Below are 6,000 nucleotides of genomic sequence, written 5' to 3' on the forward strand. Positions count from 1 at the left end.
GGTGTCCCAGAGGTCAGGCTCCCACCAATAATAAAAACCTAACATATACTTACTAAATACAGTCACTTTATGAGACGGGAATACCCCATAACAATAATTTTCTTTTTATTCTAACTTTCCTATAGGTCATAGAGAATCAAATCAAACAATCATACAAGTGCAAATTTACCAACACATGTAACACATTTAGTATAGTATTTGTATTGTATGTTGATCTGCAGCTGGTTAGTGTAATTCCTTTTTGCCTAAGTCAATGTAGTTTGCATAGACAAATGTATTAGATAAACAATAGAGTCAGTAATTTTAAAAGTCAAATCTGGTTTAGTATCTAAAAAAAAAAATTTTTTTAACTTAAGAATATAAATGTAAAAAATACTCCAAGAGATAAAAACCCACTGTTTTACGTGTAGGGTAAGACCTTTATGGTGGGTGCATGAATATATGGTGTTTGAACCTTACCATCGGCCATTTAAAGTGTTATTCCCAAACTCAAAATGTGATCTTAAAATGTACTCATATTCATTAATTTGTGCCAATGTAGGCTATTTTTAAATCAGTCCCATTTTGCTCATATCACCCCCTTAAGGATGACTCTCCAGGCTCTATTTACCTTTTGTTACCATTGGAACTATCCTGTATTTCCAGGGGCCTTGATCTATCCTAAACAGTGCAGTTTCTCTCAGCCAGCATAGCCATTCTGTGTTTACAGCAGAGGTTCTAAGAGGAGTGATGTACTGCAGGATGGGCTGTATAAAGAGGGGACAGAAAGGATAGATCTACTGCAGGATGGGGCTCTGTATGGAGAGAATATAATGCAGGAGGGGACTGTATAGAGAGGCTGATATTAATTGAGCTGTGTTTGTTGCCTGCTGCTGAGAGACCTGTAATGTGAAACTGCAAATGCTATCTATTGATGCATATTACAAAGGATTATCTTCTGTCTTATACATCAATAGAGCTGCATTTTCAGTTTCACAAAACTGATAGGTCAGCAGCAGGCAAAAAACCAAGCTCTGTCTGCGTTTCCATTGCGGAGAATGGCGGATGGCAGGAGAATTGAGCTCTGCTAGAACAGGCTAATGATGAAAAACCACACTGCAGCTATACTGATCTAGATTACATAACTTAGAATCAATCAGGCAGGGCACTGTGCAGAAACATTAAATGACCTCTACACTTAGATTAGCTCGCGGATCACTCAGTGATGGGACTAGTCAAGAGCACACAGGAGGGGGGGCTGTAGCACTGAGGAGAAGCAAGTGCTGCTGGCAAATGTAGTTTTATCAGATAAGCATAGGACTGCCCATTCTGCTTTGTGAAGCTGGATGCACATAGTGGCAGATAAAAATGAAAAAGGCATAAAAGTACAAGGAGAACATGTTATGTTTGGCTGAGTATGTATACTAACAATAAGTATGCATTTACTGTGTTTCGTGAAAAATAATGTGATTGTGGGAATAATCCTTTAATTACCATGTCTTGGTTTTAAGCATCAGAATCAGTTTTTTTAGGGTGTTCCATAAATGTTACTCTTTATAAATTCATAACAAAACTTTAGAACACTCTTGAACTCCTTTTTTTATTTTAATCTTTTTTTTTTTTACATCTCTAGGTCCAGTCATTTTCTCTTTTTTCGGTAGGCGTCCGAGTTCCATTCTTCTCAAGTGGCGGTTGATTATTCAGCTGAATTACGGTTCTTTTCTTATTGTAGATAATGACCATTTAGATGCAAAGTTTTTGGTTCTAGCCATCTTAAGCAGGACCTGTCACTTGCCATAAATATGTAATTTTTTTTTTTATCTGTTCCCATGAATCTAGTGGTGTTTTTTCTTTGATGCTGTATAGGAATCGAGTTTTCTTAGTCAAGTAAGCTCTGGTCCTTATGAAGATGCCCACAGAGAATTTTGAGGACCAAACCCACTTGGCTAAAGGGACAAGGTTTACACACAGGACAGAGGGGCCATATCTCAGGATGGAGGAGTCACAGGAACAATAGCAAAACATCGCCAGATTCAGGAGAACAGCAGCATTTACACTAGGTACAAAAATTACATATTAATGGCAGATTTTCCTTAAATTTTCGGTTTACTGGTCTGTAAATTTACTTGTTATAAAGACCATTATGCTGGGAGGGGATAACATGTCTCCATCATTTTGCCCTCTACCAGGCAGAACAATGCTGGGAGGCAGCCGCCTGGCATGGAGGTTAACTAGTAGGGACTTTACAGAGCTTCCTGGGTCATGGTTGGGTGCTTAGCTAGTTGCTGTACAAGTACTGCCTGCCTAGGAGCCAAACTGTTGATCTATCCTAAAAGAATAGGATTTTTGAGGTTGCCCTGTACATAACCAAGCAAATCAAGTTTGGGCTCGCATAGGTCTCATTTTAAGAGTTTACTCACATCATATGCTGCCTTTTGACTGTTGAGTAGAGACAGTTATGTTTAGCACATGGTGGGGGGCCGGTCAGAAAACAGTCTTTGTCGTGAAACCTACTTCCATGGTTTAGGTCTTTGCAGTTAATACTACAGAATATAGCAGATATTAGAGGTGTAACAGAGGCTCTTCAATAGGAATGTAAGTGTGAAAAAACATGTTGTTTATCAAGTGTAATGTGAAGATATAAGATGTCTTTGTACGTTCACATTAATTTTTTATTTTATTTTGATTTGTGCCAAGTTTAATGTTTGCATTACTCTGTAGCAACATTCCATGTTAACGAGGAAATGTCAGCTTTAAATATAAGCATTTGCAAAAAAAAAAATGTTTCCGGTGATAGAAAATTTGTGACAGATGCTTGTGGTCCTGGCTTAAGTGCAAGGCTCAGGATTAGATGTTGGCCTCATGATTACTTTATAGTTGAGATGGTCTTATTCACATCAGTAGGGGCTCATTGACATGTCTGTGTAGTACGGTCTAAGTACGAACCGTGGTGCACGTACTAGCCAACGGTTTTCCTGAATTTAGCAGTCACATATATGCCTAGAATGCTGTCAAGTTCGGGTTAGGAGACCCTCGGTTAGTCTGCCCATACTCAGACCATGCTTCACAGACATCAAATTTGGCCTTAGATCTAAATTTCAATGAAGTTCGGGTTTATGTTCAAGCTCGGGTAAAGTTCTGGTATCCGAACCGAATTTGGGACATAAAGTTCAGTCGGGTATTAGAACCCGAACTTCTATGGGTCCGCTCATCCCTAATTGTAAGGCCTTAATGGAAATGTACCTGTAGAATATTTGCTCGATTTACATGCAAAAACACACTACCAACTAAGTAGATAAGATTTTTTTTAAAATCTCTTTAAATTGATGTGTATAAAATATGTTCCTGCTTTTTATTTTTGTTGCAGTTTTTCAAAGTTGTGCTAATTTTTGAAAATCATGGCAAAACCCATGTATTTTTACTGCATTTTTCAAATAATCAGTAAAAAAAAAAAAAAATGCTGGGCAATCACATCATGTGAACGTGTCCTTTAATGTTGCACGTGGAATTAGACACGCTTTGAAGATTTTAACACTTGCAGAATGTCAATTCTTTGTGTATTTTGCTTTCGTTGCGGATTTTACTTTTTGCAATGCAAAAGGTGAAATTGGAAGGAAATCTGCATGTGGGTAGAGGTGAACAAAAAGATTTGCATGAGGCTGCTCCAGTGTTTGTGTCCTCCAAGCAGAGTCCTGCAAACCTCCTCTTATTTGCCGACATCTCTGACACCTCTTCTGATTAGTAGAGGTGCTGCAACGTCGTGCTGCAACGATGACATCATGCCAGGCCTACAAATCAGAAGAGGCACCACATTACCACCCCTTGGTTTGAGACCACTCATCTGGACACACATGGAAAAAAGTATATATCATGAACAAAAAGTTTGCATCTAAATCACATACATAGAAGTAAAGCCCCAAAGTGGATAGTGGAGATCAAATGTTGCAGATACATTGTGGTTTTATCTCCAGCTGCTTCCACAACACTTTAAAACTGACATTTCCTTGATTGAGTTTAACTGGAGCGACGAGGATACTTTTTGACATAGAAATCAAAGGCATAACATATCTCATGGACAGCATTTTACTGAATTTTCATTTTACTGATACGCATTTTGTTGTATAGAATGTCTCATGAATTGCTTTGTATACATTTTGTAAAAAAAATATTTATAAAATGTTTTGTAAAAAAAAAAAAAAAAAAAAAAAAGGATAAATTGCAGTTTATTTTGTTATGTTGGGTAAATAGTGTTTAATGAAGCAACTTGTAAATACATTGTTACGTCCATGGTTAGAACTGTGTCATTTGCAGCCACATTAAACTCATCACTGCAATACAACCAAAGACTGCGGGAAAATGGTCCAGATGTGACTTATTAATCATTATAGTGGTGCCATGTGTATGTGTGTGACATCTATCTATCTATATCTAATTATCTATCTAATATCTATCATCTATCTACAGCAGGGGGGCAATTAATTTTCCCAAGGGGCCACATAAGAGACCATGACTGTTGGGGAGGGCCAAATCAATAGGCTGAAATTAATTCTGCTCAATATTAATATTAATTCAAATTATTATATTATTAATGATTATATTAATATTAATTGTATCACTTAATATTGAGCAGATTAAGTGTGCTGACAGCCCCCCTATATACAGCATGAGCCCAACACAGCCTGCACAGTGTCCAGCATGAGAGCCTCCCCCAGTGTCCAGCATGAGAGCCTCCCCCAGTGTCCAGCCAAACATCCCATACACATAAAAGACCACCACATACTTACCTCTCTCCGTTCCCCCGGCGCTCTGCCTCTGCTGAGTCTGCGATGAACTGACTCTCCGCAGTCATGACGTCATCGCGTCAGCGGTTTCTCACGCTGATTGGTGAAAGGGGGGGGCCGCGACCCCTCATCCACCAATGCATTCACTGCGGATGCAGATTCACCGTGGATGGAGACAGCGGTGACGGCGTGCGGGCAGGAAAGGGCACAGTGCGGCCCGTGGGTCGCTGTTATCAGCCCCTCGGCTGTCTCGGTCTGCAGGCCGCACTGAAACAGCCAGAGGGCCGGATGTGGCCCGCACTTTGCCCAGGTCTGATCTAAAGTGCGTCTGTCTCCATCCCATATCTATCTAACTAAATTAGAATATCTTCAAAAAGTTAATTAATTTCTTCAATACAAAAAGTGAAACTCATATTATATAGAGTCATTACAGAGTGATCTATTTCAAGTGTTTATTTCTGTTAATGTTGATGATTATGGCTTACAGCCAATGAAACACAAAAGTCATTATCTCAGTAAATTAAAATAATTAACAAAAAACACATGCAAAGGCTTCCTAAGCATTTAAAAAGATCCCTTAGTCTGTTTCAGTAGGTTCCACAATCATGGGGAAGACTGCTGACTTGACAGATGTCCAGAAGGCAGTCATTGACACACTCCACAAGGTCACAGAGTTCCAATTTTCACTTGGAAATCAAGGTCCCAGAGTCTGGAGGAAGAGTGGAGAGGCCACAATCCAAGCTGCTTGAGGATTGTGAAATCAGTGATGGTTTGGGGAGCCGTGTCGTCTGCTGGTGTAGGTCCAAAGTCAGCGCAGCCGTCTACCAGGAAATTTTAGAGCACTTCATGCTTCCCTCTGCTGAAAAGCTTTTTGGAGATGGGAATGTCATTCTCCAACAGGACTTGGTACCTGTCCACATTGCCAAAAGTACCAATACCTGGTTTAAAAACAACAGTATCACTGTGCTTGATTGGCCAGCAAACTCGCCTGACCTTAACCCCATAGAGAATCTATTATAGAGAATCTATGGGGTATTGTCAAGAGGAAGATGAGACATCAGACCCAACAATGCAGAGGAGCTGAAGGCTGCTATCAAAGCAACCTGGGCTTCCATAACACCTCAGCAGTGCCACAGGCTGATCGCCTCCATGCCATGCCGCATTGATGCAGTAACTGATGCAAAAGGAGCCCCGACCAAGTATTGAGGGCATTTACTGAACATACATTTCAGTAGGACAA

This window comes from Phyllobates terribilis, unplaced genomic scaffold, assembly GCF_046119375.1.
Source record: "Phyllobates terribilis strain yellow unplaced genomic scaffold, ASM4611937v1 Scaffold_3__8_contigs__length_932513732, whole genome shotgun sequence".
Classification (NCBI taxonomy): domain Eukaryota; kingdom Metazoa; phylum Chordata; class Amphibia; order Anura; family Dendrobatidae; genus Phyllobates; species Phyllobates terribilis.